Here is a 15,940-nt window from a genome sequence, read left to right on the forward strand (position 1 = left end):
GATAGAGGAGTTGCAAAAGTGAATGCTCATTGGATGAAATCATGTCCATATAATACACTTCATATGTCAGTAAACTAGGGAAATCAAAAGAAGATGAAAACTGGCATAAAATGGAAAATAGTGGAACATGTTATTAGTTTCAAGTATCTGGAAGGGATAGCTGAGGAAAAGGAAAGTCTACATAAGGAGACAAAAGACAGAAACAGAATTGTTGCTGCCAACTGCCTCAGAAGAATGCCAAAGAAGTTGAAAAGTAAGGTATATAAAACGCAGCACAATCAGCACATCTGTATGACACACTTACCTAGGCAGTGAATGCAGCACAGTTGGTGAAGACTGAGAAGATGGAGATGAAATAATTGAGAGAGGTGATAAGATGTATACAGTGGAATAAATGAAAAAATAAGGCCAATGTAGTAGAAGCTAGAGCAGCCACAGTTTATGGTGGTTTGGTCATATGTGCAAGAAAGCGGAAGGCAGTGTTTTAAAGAAGATTTGGGAGAGGTAGAAATGTGGCAAGACAAAAAAAGGATATCCAGCCAGGAGATGGATAAATTGCATGAGAGAAGACCTGTGACAGTCATGCATGTCTATTAAGGAAGGTAGGATAGTGACATTTAATCAAGAAAAGTGGTAGATATTCATGCAGCACTTCAAACCATGTAAAAAGAGGGCTGATGATTATCATGATGGTAACCCCAAACACGCATGTGCCCATGAAAGTCATTAAATATGTGCATGTTGTTGGCTGTGTAGACCACAGATGTCTGATTATGGTCAGATGAATAACTAAATGCATACACAATGGATACAGTAATGTATTCCCACTTAGTGATGTCAGAAGCAAGCAGTGAACCCAATTCTTCACCCCTGCATGCGCACTCATCTACGTAAACACACACACACATGCACACACACACACACACACACACACACACAGACACACACACACACACACACACACACACACACACACGCACGCACACACACACACACACACACACACACACACACACACACACACACACACACACACACACACACACACACACACACAGAGGCAAGCACACATAAGCATATACACAATACCTTAAGCTCTGGAGAAATGTTTAAACTATGTGCAATATATGTGTGTGTAATTATGTAAAGTATGCATCTCACTCTCTCTCTCTCTCTTTCTATATATATATATATATATATATATATATATATATATATATATACACATAGATATAGATATAGATATATACCAAGATACTATAAGGGAACTGAAACTTATTTTTATTTATTTATTGAAAACAGAAGGCAAAGACATCTCTTGAATAGTAACATCCATTCATAATTATATTTCACAAATTTGCTTTGCTGACATTTAGAATTTAGATTTATGTAGTCCTAGATTTTCCATCCTAGCAAAAGTGCTGGTTGAATCTTTAAAAGTTTACACTCCTTTGGGAAGGTAGTTTTGACAGAAATATAAAATTCTACATAATAATATTGGAATGTAGAATTAATGCACATATATATTTTCTGACGAAGAAATTCATATCAATATGATGCCCTTAGAAAGTTATGTCTCCCACTGATGTCTTAAGACTTGTTTTAACAGTGGATATTTCTTGGGTTTAAATGCAAATCTCATCAAGGTTGGTATAGACTATATTATTCCAGCTAATTATGCACTGCTGGTCTTTGGGTTCTTCTAGTTAAGATGTTTTACATGCATATAAGGTAGAATTATAATAATCAATAACTATTAACGTTATACACCTGATTTTATCTTCTTAAGATAAAAAAAATATTGAATGTATTTAAGTACAGACATGTTAGTTTATACCAAAGGTAGATTGTTTCACTTAAATAATAAAGTTAGTAAGGAATACTGTTGCTAAATGCTGTTTTGAAGAATCAATATTGCTTACTGTGAGTATTTATCTGCATTGTTAATCAGAGGTATTGCTGAAAGCCAATTTTGAATTTTTTAAATGTATTCCTGTATTTAGGCATTCTAAATATATGGATCCAGGTGCAGGAGAACATTCTGGTTAAGTAACTTGCTCAGAGTCACACAGTGGGCAAATGAAAACTGAGACAATTATACCCTATTCTACATGATGAAACTTTTTTGCAGCTCATAATTTTAACTATCTGTGCTAAACTGATCATTTTCATGTTTAGAAACAGTTTGCAATTATTTGATTTCCTTTGAGACTAAATTTCTTCTCTTTTCATAGTGCAAGGGGGAGGGAGCATATCAAAGTGCTGCCATGTGGTCAACTACCACACTAGAGATCCACAACAGTTTTAAATTAATAATACTCTATCACATGGAGTAATCCAGTACTATGCAAATCAAGGCACTGTCCACGATAAAACTTTTCCACATTGATGGTGCAGAACAAATCTGAAGTATAGTTATACGTCGGCAGTCCTCCTTATACATGTTTTAGTTGTGAGCCTGTTTCATTTTGCTCAAATAAAAAAGACAGAATAATTTAATGGAAATCTATTTACATATTTTTTTTTTCTTGAATACTTGCAAATATGTTGCTGCTTGTTTTAAAGCATTTTGATTTTCATTGCATCTACTTTCTTGTCTATTTATTCATTGTCTGACACCTGTTTACAAGCTTCTTCCTTAGGCCATAGTGCCACTAGGAAGTCAACGCCTAACAAAGCAACCAGTAGGTACAAAGCAAAAAATGTAATCCTGGATTGGGAACCAGTCTTTCACAGGGGACAGAAAGACACACACAGGCAGACATACAGATACAGGTGTGCAAACACACAAACACACACACACCCACACACACACTCACACACACACACACACACACACACGCACACACACACACACACAGACACACACACACATACACACACACATGAACACACACTACATACACATGCACATTCATTCCCATATGGCATGTAAACCTATATGCAATTTATAAGGTTATATGATTGCCAATTTGCCTACATCAGTCTTGAGATATAGAAGAAAGCTGGAGCACCTTCCAGAATTTCAGAAGGGTGAGGTGATTTTGTTTTATAGTTAAAGGTTGATTATTTTAGTGTACTTGGTTAATTTCAGTATAGATGTGTAGCTATTTATTCTCCATCAGATTGCCTTATTCATTCATTAAAAATGGGAATACTCTGAATTGCTGTTTCTTATAAGAATTTACAGAGTATCTCTGAATCAAGTTATGCCCTATGGAGCATGTTCTTTGTCATCTTTAAACAGACTTACATTTGCTTTTTTGAATTAGCTATGGAAGAAGTTTACATTAGTTGCTTTTTGTGAAACAATAATATTTTATCTAGCTAAAATATGACTTACTGTGTTAGCAGATGTTTATACTACCTGAGTTGTTCGGTTACCTGCTGTAATAGGCTTGCCCTATGACTGTGGTTCTTTTTCCCTTAGCTAGTGGAAATCATTGGCTAAAATATTCAATCCCAAATATCAGTAGGTTTATAAGCACAGATGAAAGGAAATAAGAGGGAATGCAGTTTACTTCATCACTGCAGCTTTTGGGGAATCTCATTCACTCAAACCTATGGGAATAAGCAAACAGTGTATCAAATATTTTTCAGAAGGAAGGACAATTCTCCAAACACAACATAGAAGATACATCTTACAGTACCCTTCCTATAACCCTGAAGTCACACAATCTTGCAGTAAGATGAAAATTTTACAGCAAGTTGTTAACAATTTTGTGTAGCAATTTCCACAGAGGATTTTGAGTATAAACTATTGACAGAGCTTGATTTCTTCATGGTCCATTTTCTTACTGTGTGACTAAGTAAATCACTTGACCAGAAACTGCTCCTCATTTGGGTCTAAAAAAGGTCCATGTACCTCAGTGGTTTAACCCAGTTAACAAATACAATCAAACAGACAAATAAGTAAATAAATAAATTTGTCCCTGGAACTCAACCAGGGAAGCCTCAGTAGGAACAGTGGTGACAGTTTAACTGGTGACCCAGACAGGGTTACTAACATCTTTATCTTTTGACTTTTCAAGGGGCAAACGTTTTCAATGTAGTAGGCAATCTAATCTAACAAAAAAGGAAGAAATTTCTTAAGAAAATCTTATAACATTTCCTGACATCTCTCTATGATGTGCACTCAGGAAACTGAATAGTACTGAAATGTCACACAAAGACAGAATAGGCTAAATAATACTCTATGTACATAGCATTATAAGAATAATTTTTAAGAAAGGAAATGTACTTTGTAGTGACAACATTTCTGTGGTTGTCTTTTAGTGCATCTTTACTTGCTGGTAATAAACATTGTAGGCTTGTATATTCTTAACATGACTACAAATATGTATTTTGCATGTCTCTATAAAACACCATCTTATTCATATTAAAAATGGTGGAACCTGAAACAACACTTTGAAATATTTAGTAATGGCGAAGACAATATATAATATATACATATGTGTGTGTGTGTGTGTGTGTGTGTGTGTGTGTGTGTGTGTGTATATATATATACATATATATATATATATATATATATATATATATATATATATATATATATATATATATGCCAATAAAACTGACAAACTGCAAAACGAAGAAAGAACTTTACACTGGCAAAAAACTTCCAGAGCTATATGAAAAAACAACGGCAGAACCAGTAATTGAGCACGCTTTCATTCTATTAATATGTAAGAACTTCTTCAGAAATAAGAAGGTATAAAGAAAATCAATAATTATATACTACATGTCATATGGCAATAAAGCAGTAAAACTGTAACAGCCAATGAAATAACCCTATCCTTCTTTAAATATGCACATATCATTATATGGTAATGAAGTGACTTGACACATCACGTACAATATACAGCATACAGCAAACTAGTGAAAAGTGAGTCTGTCATGTGAACTCAGGTAAGCTATTTCAAAGCACATTTTAAATTGATATTATCATTCAAACCAGGAGCTGATTTTACCAGCCAACACCCCTTCTACATGAAAAGGTACGTGTTAAGGGGACAATTCATTAGACTCTCCAGACTGGTTAGTGTGGATACTACTTTTTATCCTGAGATGGACTTTTTTGTGCCATTTATTTTTGCAAAAAGATTACCCTAAGGATCTTGTGTATAGCGTGGCTCAGGAAGTGGCTAGAGACAGGCAGAGTAAATTTCAATCCATTCTTCACTGTGGTTTTACCTAAACAAAATAATACTGATGCTTTTCCAGACAGGACATTGAGTTTCCCGATACCTATTTGCAGGGATATGAAATGTATCAGGAATGTCATCTCTCACAACTGGAGCAATGTTACTAGTTCACAGAATTTGTCTAACTTGTTAGGGGATTCTCCATTTTTTGCATATAAAAAGACTAAAACAATTAGAAATTCACTTGAGAACAGAGACTCAGCAATGGTGTTAAATTCTGTTAGAAACATTACTGAACTACCTGGCATGTTTGAGTGTGGCAAATGTGTTTGTTGCAAATTTATTTTCAAAGGGAACTGATACACTTTTGTACACAATGACTATAAAGTTAAATTTGCCCATCAGTTTGACTGTTCATCCACTAATTTGGCTTATGCTGTAGTTTGTAATTATTGTCATTATTTCTATGCGGGAAAGACTTACAGGAAACTGTCAGACAGAATAAAAGAACATTGTGGGGCTATCAGAAGTTCTGACTCTTGAAATGCACAAGCTAGGCATTCACTAACGTGCTAATTTTGAAAAATTTCTGTTTTTAGTATTAGAGCAAGTTGAAGTGTTTTTTGATGACAATGCTACTCTTCTGGAGGTTAGGCAACTCAAATGGCAACTTTTGCTGGAAGCGGATTCAGCTCCTGGTTTGAATGATAATATCAATTTAAAATGTGCTTTGAAATGGCTTATCTGAGTTCACATGACAGACTCACTTTTCACTAGTTTGCTGTATGCTGTATATTGTACATGATTTTTCAGGTCACTTCATTACCATATAATGATATGTGCATATTTAAAGAAGGATAGGGTTATTTCATTGGCTGTTACTGTTTTACTGCTTTATTGCATTATGACATGTAGTATATATTTGCTGATTATCTTTGGTCCTTCTTATTTCTGAAGAAGTTCTTACATATTAAAAGAATGAAAGCATACTCAGTTACTTAACTGTAGAAGTTTTTTTGCCTATATATATATATATATATATATGTATATCCACATATCAAAAACTTAAAATCTTAATTGGCAAATGATTGAACACAACTGATCTATCACCAGCCAGTAAAACATGTTTCTTACCACCTTCACCCCCACGTCCCACATTAATTATATATACCAACTTTGAAATTGCATTACAGTGAGGAAAGGACAAATTCCTCAGTCTATACTGTACCAGTACTTTGCACAGAGATAAAGCTTGTACAAGTGATCAGCTGACTTTTGATCACATGTACCAGCTTTTTTTTGTGATCAACAAAATGTTCACTTGATCATTTGTCAGCATACCATATATATTTATTGAGAAGTACAGGCAAGAGTTAACATATCATTTCCAAACTCTTTAAGAACAGTGCATTAAATCATATCTTCCAAAAGAAAATGTTATGGCCGTATCAAAATTCAAATTACTGTTGTATTTTTGCTCAACAAAGTTGATACAAGAAATACTAGTTTTTAGCAGGCTTATAATATTCCCTTCCTGAAACCAAATGTATTAGTCAAATAGGTTAAAAAAAAACATTTAGTGCAATATATGTATGCCAATGTGCGTGCTCACAATTTGCTGGCAGTAGTTAAGTCACAAAAGTTGCCTCAAGGAGCAATTTAGTATTTTTGATTTATCACTTTATATAACCAAGAACTTGAAATTGAAACTGTCCTGAAGGCTTACTGACAAACTTATTATTGGCAGTGGTTTGATTAACCATTGACACTTTAAGACATATTTGAAATGTATACATGTTACATTGTTTTTGAACTGTATTTATTAAGGAACTGTAAAAAAAAAGTATATATTTGAATTTCTGCTCCCCATCCCTCACCCCTGGACATGTTTATTTTCACTCGTTCTATCAGCTGTCTCTTACTATATATACTATAGCACCAAGAAGTGTATAAAGTGTAAGCTATAAACTAGATAAAACAGATAAAATGGCAGCTTCTGTCATCAGTTATTCTTCTGGTTTCATCACTTTATAGTTTTGTCTTTCCTCAAAGTCAACACAATTGATCCAGAAATTAAAGCTTGTTTATTATCTATTTGCAGATTCCCTGGAATGCAATAAATGAATAACAAAAGTTATTTTGCATACTGCTATTACACACTTACAGTGATTTAAATTTCAATAATATTTGCCATAATTTTAAATGTTCTAGTTTATTCTTCTACTTAGTATCCCACAGTATATCCTTTAACTGGTTGGTTTAACGTTCCACGTAGCACTACCTTCAGTTAACCATGAATAATACGGAATATGTGCAATGATCACCGGAAGAAATATGTATTTATTATTTATTGTCATTTATTTACTGGGAAAGTCCAACTGGGCCATCAAGGTAACTATTTTCAGCTGAGGACTGGGAAGAAAACTGCAGGTTATATCACAAACACCATTCTATAAATATTATACATTACAAACTTTTTTGCAAAAGACATGTTACATTAAAAACTCATATAGACATATTATATGAAATATAATATACTAATAAAACATTTTTGTTTACAAATATTACTCAGCATCAAAACATTGTCATTATGAATATTGAGTCTGAAATAAAAGTGATGAATAAACATTTTAAGAAGGCTGTGTGTCTGTCCATACATAAAAAACACTGGATGTGAAGTTGAGTAAAAGTAGATATCAGAAATGTGGTAAAACTTCAAAAGCATTGTTACAGATGTGTGAAAGAACAGGAAGTAGTTCAACTTCTAGAAGAGTTAGACTACACGGCAAAATGGTTACTATAAGAAAGTCAGATTAGAATGATAGAGAAGAAATGGAAAAGAGAAGTGGAATGTGTGGTAGGGAGTAGGAATTTTATGATAGGAAGGTTTCATTCTTGGTCGGGGTAAGAAGAGAGCCAGGACTTAAAGAGGAAGTATTTTAGAAAATTATTAAAAGCAGGAAAGTTATAGTTTATTATGATGGCCAACGGTAGTGAGTTCCTAGTTTTGGCTATGGAGTAGGATTAGAGACTTTGCCCTGCAATTTTATAAAATTTATAAAATAAAGAGGAGTTGTTTGTCTTCTGACCAAACAGACCTGTTTGGGTGGTATCTATGAAGAATGGATTTCAAGACAAGACAAGCTGTTGTCTTATGCACAAAATTATGGATTGTAAGCAGTTTTACATAGGTTAGGTGATTATGATGTTTAAGCCACTTTAAAGTTTTTAAGTGATAAGCAGTAGTGTGTGAAGTGGGAGGCATTTATTGTGAACATTGCAATTTTGTGAAAGCATATTACAGTTTTGTCTATAGGGAAGTTTGTAAGAGGGTGAGAAATAGGGTTTCTTAAAGCAGAGAGGATAGGAGTATTGTACCTGCAAGGGTAGCTCTGGTAATTGGGTTTAGGAAAGGGGTTTGCCTGTCTATAAAGCATTTCTTGTTTTTGGTGTGTTTTTTTCATATAATTTTATATATATATATATATATATCTACAATACATATAGTACACAATGTATTTCATATCCATGCATTTCTGTTCGTGTTTTGTATTGTAAACTGTTTCTTGAACTAAATGTCATAGCATATTCTTGCATCAGTTAATATGCATATGTTTTTTAGAATATCCTTGTATTTATAAATGTTTTGCTCATTTCTTATGTGATCCTGTTCACCCGATGTGTGCCTGCAAATGGTCCATTGATATCAGTGCACTACCCCAGTAAACAAATATAAATAAATATAATAAACATTATTCTAAATATGAAGATCATATTTGAGTTTGTCATCTATTCTTATGCCTATTAATTTTGTATGGGAGATTACTTCAGTTTCTGTGCTATTAAGGAAAATGATTTTGAATTTAATTTTTAACAGGTGTTTTTGGGATGAAAAGGAAAGGGTATATTAATGTTTAATAGAAGGTTGTCACTGGTGAACCAAGTCTCAATGAAGGAGAATAGTTCTATTATTTGTTGGAGATGTGACAGGTTATTCAATGTCCCTACAAAATTAGAGTCATCAGTGTATTGGATTAATGAGGCCTGACAAGAGGCAGTGTGCAGGTTATTGAGGAAATATTGATCAGAAGTGGGCTGAGAGGAATGTAAGGGGACACACGTATGATTAGGTAGATGTGGAAAGAGAGATACAGCCTTGCCATTTTGCATACTGTTGTCTAACCAATTGATAGTGTGGCATGATAGTCCAATGGAGGTTAGTTGTAGTTGGATTTTAGAGTGAGAGACTCTATCAAAGGTTATAGAGAGGCCAAGGAATAAAGAAGAGACAGGATTGCTTGAGTCCCTTGCTTTATTTACAGTGTTTATGACAGACATGTGTGTGCGTGTGTGTGTGCGTGCATGCGTGCATGCATGCGTGTGTGTGTGTGTGTGTGTGTGTGTGTGTGTGTGTGTGTGTGTGTGTGTGTGTGTGTGCGCGCGCGTGCGTGAGGGTTGCAAGCCAAGCTAGTAGAAATAAGGGGTTAATTTTGAAGGAGGTATTGGAGAAGTTGCTTATTGATACAGTTTTAAGAGTTTAGAAAGAAAGGACAGTATTGCAATGGGACAGAAATCTGATACTTCATTTGATTTCTTCCCTTTATGTGGAAAATTATATGGGATATTTTCCAGATGGAGGGAGCATGTTCTTCCTGTATACATCTATTGATTATCGATGTCCCCAAGTATGATGATTTTTTTAAATGGTATTAAATATTCACTAGAATATATCTTCCAGTATGAGAATTACCTGGGGGAATATGGAGAATGAAAATGCACATACTTTTTTCTCTTGCTCAGATTAGCAATAAGAAATATTTGGTATGCAGGTAAATCCAGATAAAAAACTCTCATATTCAAAAAAATAAGAACCTGGAAAACACAGCACAAACTGAATTACATCAACAAACTTTCACAGAATATTTTGTGCTTTTTCAAACATTGTACAAACACTTGTTGATGTAATGAAGTATTTTCCAAATACTCATAGTTGTTTCTTGTTCAAACTAAGGAAGGTAAAGAGTATTTTTGTATTATGGAAATTTGAGAAATGTTCTGAACATTGGGTAATTGCATAGTTTGGAGATAAAGTAGTGCTATTCCACCTGCGGTCTTTTTGGTTTGATCAGTTCTAATTACATTACATTGAGATGGAAGGAGTTCTGCATCTTTATCCTTGGGGTTAAGCCAGGTTTTCAGTGATTGCTAAGATGTTGGGGGTGTGCAGATAGATCCAGGCATGTAATTCATTGAGTTTACTGCATATGCTATACAGGTTAAAAGTAATGAGATTTAATTTTTTGGTGGACCTTTAAGTATGAGAGAAGCATGTACATTTGGTTGTGTGACAATGTGAGGTATTGCCAGCTATGCCAGGCGAAGGACAGTGGATGTGTAACATATGCCAGCACAGCTAGCTAGAATTTTGTAAATAATTATTTGTCATTTGTATATCAAATTGATTTGTACAGATGCTTTTGTTGAAAATGTATTTGTAAAGCTGCTTGTGTTAAAAATGTACCAATAGTGGGTCATGACAGTATTGTAACTGAATTAAGTATGTATGTTAACAGAGGATACTGGAAGAGAAGAGGTTAAGTTCAGCTCCAGCTAACTTTGAGAAATAGTAAGAAATTAAATTACCGGGCCTAGGCCATAAAGATGTTATCTCACAGTTTTGAATGAAGCCATGGATGGAATATCTGTAAGAAGCATGATTTATTAGCTCCTGTAAGAAGACTAGAGGTGCTTTATGGTTTTATGACTTCTAGGAGCTACAGCAGATCTTTGCAAGGCTCTATGTCTGTGTATTATTGACACATGGGTGCTAAATCCTGGCAGTTTCTAGCAATGGATGTGTTTCATGCAAACCAGAAGTCTGATGACCAGATGTATGTTATATCATTCTGAAATCCATCACTAAAATAATGCTTCATACAGGGTGAGACTGAAGTCTCATGGCACTCTGTTTTGGAAACCTGTCATAAAAGGATCACTCATCTACTTCATCTTGCCTTTCTGTAATAAGTAACTTAACTAAGGTATAGTACCTCTTGAGATCAGTCAGGAAAATATTAGTTAAGTACTGGTTTTCTGTATATGTGTGAATCTATTCATCTGTGATATTTTAATATTTCCTGTGTCTGAAACTCTGGTGTTTATTATAAATATATATTTACTATTGTCATGTTCTTTTATTATTTATTATTAATATATATTTAATCTTTTCATTGTGACTGGTCCTGTAGAGAATATTTTAACCTTTGAGGGTACTTATATCTGTCTGGTGGCTCTGTGGCCACTCCTGAAAGCCTTACTGCACTGGTCAAACTACCATTTATATTAATATTAATTTTGCTCAGTATAATTGGGTACTCTTGTAAGAGCCTTAGAATAGCTGGCTTGGGAGTGTCTGATGACAGTAACACCTTATAGTCTGAGCAAAAAGGGGGCATAGCTAGTAAACATATGCCAGTCTTTCCCAGGTGTGTGTGTGTGTGTGTGTGTGTGTGTGTGTGTGTGTGTGTGTGTGTGTGTGTGTGTGTGTGTGTGTGTGAAAATCAAATCTCAAAGTGTGTTTGTGTGTGTGTGTGTGTGTGTGTGTGTGTGTGTGTGTGTGTGTGTGTGTGAGCTACTTGGAGCAGGGGCACAAAGCACTGGTATCACAGAGCATGGTGGAGGACTTGGCTTGGACACTTGGCTGAGGACTTAACTCTAAAGCTGTGCCAGTGGGGGGCCTTAGTAGGGATCTGGGGAACCCAGAACCTGGGCTGAGTGTGTTCCATGTGTGCTCTTAAGGGAAATTGTGCTTGATGTCGAGAGCTGCATCTGGAAATATTGGGTGTATCCATTTTTTCCAAGTGAGCATCCCTCTACAGTGTCAGTGGTAAGGATTCAGGCTTTTTTATTACTGGCCCAGAGAGGGAATGTTACAGGTTGAATAAAGCGACAATTTAAGTTTGGCATATGTGGGTGGGTTCAGGGTGGATTTTGTTTTGCCTGACTGTATTTATCTGATGGGTGGGACATTCAGAGTAATGATGTAGCATCTAAAGTATTGAACAGGTTAAGTGGACCTGGGTTACAGTGGATGCCACTGCACTGTGAAATTTTAGAGAACTGTTTGATTTGGTATCTAATTTTGTCCTTACGAAGAAAAATCTTACTTTGTGTATAGATTTCTGGTGAACAACTGATTTGAATTTATTCCTTTTACTGCACTTAAGCTCAAAAACAATTTGTTTTACATTAAGTTTGTTCTTTTGTACTCTAGTGGGAGCTTAAAGCTGAACTCAACCCATACAGGTTGGAAACTACTTGACAAAAGCTTATTGTATTTTATCTGATTGACCTGAGGGCTTAACTTTGTAAAAGTCTGTCATCCTGCTGGTATTAAAAACATGTTTTTTTGTCAGATTGTGCTCATTTATTCAGAGCTTCCTTATACCTGGCTTGAACACTTTTGACCGCCAGACTTGGATTGTTTCTAAAACCATCTGGACCTAAAAAGCTGATATAAGTATTTTTTTTTTTTTTTTTTGTACTTGCTCTAACTGTCTTAATGCTATTTAAGACTTATGTGCTGCATTTATTGATTTGGTTGAATTTGTCACTGTTTTTTCAGCCTGCACTTGTTAAAGAAACCCCATCTGTTTGTTACTGTACTGCTCTTAGGTTGTTTTAACAGTATGCTGATATTTCCTATCCTCCTCTGATACAGCAAAAGCTGTTCTGAGTTTGCCAAAGTTCTGCTATGTCTGCCAACATATTTCTAGGTTTTGCACAGTTTGTGTGTTGTGATCATTTCTCAGGGTTAGTGAACTCATTTACAAGGATTCCTGAGTTCTGCCTTTTGCTGTAAACATCTATTACTGCACTTGAGCTCAAAAGCAGTTTGTTTTACATTAAGAGGGTTCTTTTGCATTCTAATTGGGACAGAGAACTGAATTCAACCCAGCCAAGTTGGGAACTACTGGTCAAAAACTTATTGTGTTTATATCTGATTGGCCTGAGGGTTTAACTTTACAAAAGGCTTTCATCCTGCTGGTATAAAATAATTGCATTTTTATGAGATTATGCTCATTTACTCATAGTTTCCTTGTGCCTGGTTTGGACACCTGTGACTACAAGACTTGGCTTTCTTCTAAAAATCATCTGGACCTACAAAGCCGATATAAGTATTAATTTGCACTTGCTCTAAGTGTCTCAGTGCTATTTAAGACTTCTGTGCTGCATTTATTGATTTGGTGAATTTATCACTGTTTTTCAGCCTTAGGTTGTTAAAGAAACTCCATGTGTCTGTTACTGTACTGCTCTTACGTTGTTTTAACAGTGTTCTAATATTTCCTAAACTCTTCTGATACTGCAAAAGTGATGTTCCCAGTGATTGCATATAAGCAAACCTCTCCAGTTTAAAACCCTCTATAGAAACACTATCCACAGTATCCCACTGTTCACAGCTGCTCGAAGAGCTGCCAGTTTCTGCAGCAGGTGGTACCACTGCAGGTCATTTAATAGTATATTACTGAACAATTTCACTTTGACCTGTAAGTGACTCTCTCCTATGTCTTCCCATCTAGACATTATGTTTCTTTGCCTTACATAGCATAGGTCAAATTCAGATCTGCTGAATCTAGACTGTTTGGTATCATTGTGCTCTTAAGCCAGCCATCTCACATTAAGAAGGCCACCCTGCACCCTTATGGCAGAGGTGTATAGCTCAGGACCCACCTGAGTTGGTGATTGCTGGAGAAAGGCTCAGTTTGGGGCTTTCTCATTGGTTGTTGTAATAAAAACTGTTTAAATTCACCTGTATATAAGCCTAGGATTTGCACGGCTTTGCTCCCCGTTTACCAGAGCTGCTCAATGTTTGGCAACTTTAGCCAGAAGCTTGGAGTACATCTGCACTACAATACAAGGCATCCACTGAAAACAACTGAAAAATAAGTATATTTTAAGCCAGCACTGCACTTTGTTAACTGTATTTAATTGAATTACTGCTCCATCTTTGCTATTTATGACTGTGTTTTACTCTGCCATTGTTTTATATAGCACAGGCTAGATTCAGACCTGCTGAATTTAGACTGTTTGGTATCACTGAGCTTTTAAACTAGCTATCTTACATTAAGAAGGCCTCTCTGCAACCTTGTGGCAAAAGTGTGTAGCTCAGCACCCATCTGAGTTGGGGATAGCTGGAGAAAGGCTCAGTTTGGGGCTTTCCCATTGGTAGTTTTGTAAAAACTGCTTAAATTATCTTGTAAATAAGCCTCACATTTGCCCATTGCTGCATTCAAGGCATTGGGGTTTAGCAGTGCCCTGTATAGATGCACACTCCTGGGAATATTATTTTTCCTTAGAGACCTTCCAGTAGAATCTCCCCAAGCTTCCCTGCTGATCAAAGGACAACTCAGATGAGATGCATTCTAAGCAGCATTCTCACACTTATCATCCACAACCTACTATACACCCACTACCATTGCTACTCCAAATCAAACTAGCCCATTAGGTAAGACAAAGTCCTAGCTCACTCCTTCTCATATATCACAGTCACAAAAACTCACCATAATGGAGTTTCCCATCATTTCTCCTGCCAGATTGATTGATATGGGCATCTTGAGACAATGTAGCAATTGCTTCATGTATACTGACAACCATTTAATCCTAAAGCAAACTGACACCCTATGTGAGAGATGCAAATACATTGTGGAATTGGAGTCAATTCTGTCACGTAAAACAAACTAGACATCAAACAGATTGTCTTCACATACTCTTCACCTCTCATGCATACCTCACCTCTCACACAAAATGAGGTCATGACACATAAACCCACATACATGGAGGTACTCACTAAAAGCCTACCAAAAGAACAGAGACCTCCCAAACACACACCGCCCACACTCACCACTAAGCAAAAAGAAGCCACTACACATATTAATACGGTCTATATTATAAGCTCGACCGCTTAGCTTGTCGAATGCCAAGATGTCAACAGCTAAACAGCGAAAGCTTAAAATTACGAACGGCCATTTACGCAAATGTTTTCATCTGGAAAGAATTTGCTTGGCCGTTATTGGGAATTTGCCCTTTCCCCAATGTAAAGTGATCTCGGAGTTGGTATATTTAGTTAGGGTGGTTGTGGGGGGCACAGCCCCCCCCCACATCGGGGGGTGTGGGGAGAGAAGCCCCACACTTTGTTAGGGCATGGAAGTTTATTTTAATTTCCGACAGCCAAGCAAATTCTTTCCCGATGAAAAAATTTGTGTAAGTGGCCGTTCGTGATTTTAAGCTTTTGCCGTTTAGCTGTCAATGTTTCAGAGTTCGACAAGCTAAGCAGTCCAGTTTCTAATATAGTACCTATTAACACACATGTCCGTATCTCATCAAATAAGCCCCTAAGGCAAACCACATCAAATGTCTTGGTCATAGGAAGCTCCATATTGAGACAGACAGATGTCCTCCTCACCAGACTGGACAAGGAGATGGTCATGGTCAGCTGCCTATCAGGTGCCAGGATCTGACAAATCACACATGCACTCAAGTCACATAACAACAAATACTGTAATGACTCTGACATAGTCCATGTTAGAGTGAATAACTTGTACCTTTCTGTACTATATGAAGAGAGACATGTTGGAACTCTCTGATTATGTGTCCCAGACAGGTATGTCCCTAGCCCTAAGCAGTATCCTACCCTCACTCAGTATGATGCCACAATATAAACAAAAAATGATTGACTTTAACATTTAAATTAGCTTCTGGTGTCATTCCGGGGGATCCAGTAACTATCAGCCTTGGAG

The sequence above is a fragment of the Protopterus annectens genome, chromosome 3.part0 (genome assembly GCF_019279795.1).
Source record: "Protopterus annectens isolate FY-2018-M chromosome 3.part0, PAN1.0, whole genome shotgun sequence".
NCBI lineage: Eukaryota > Metazoa > Chordata > Ceratodontiformes > Protopteridae > Protopterus > Protopterus annectens.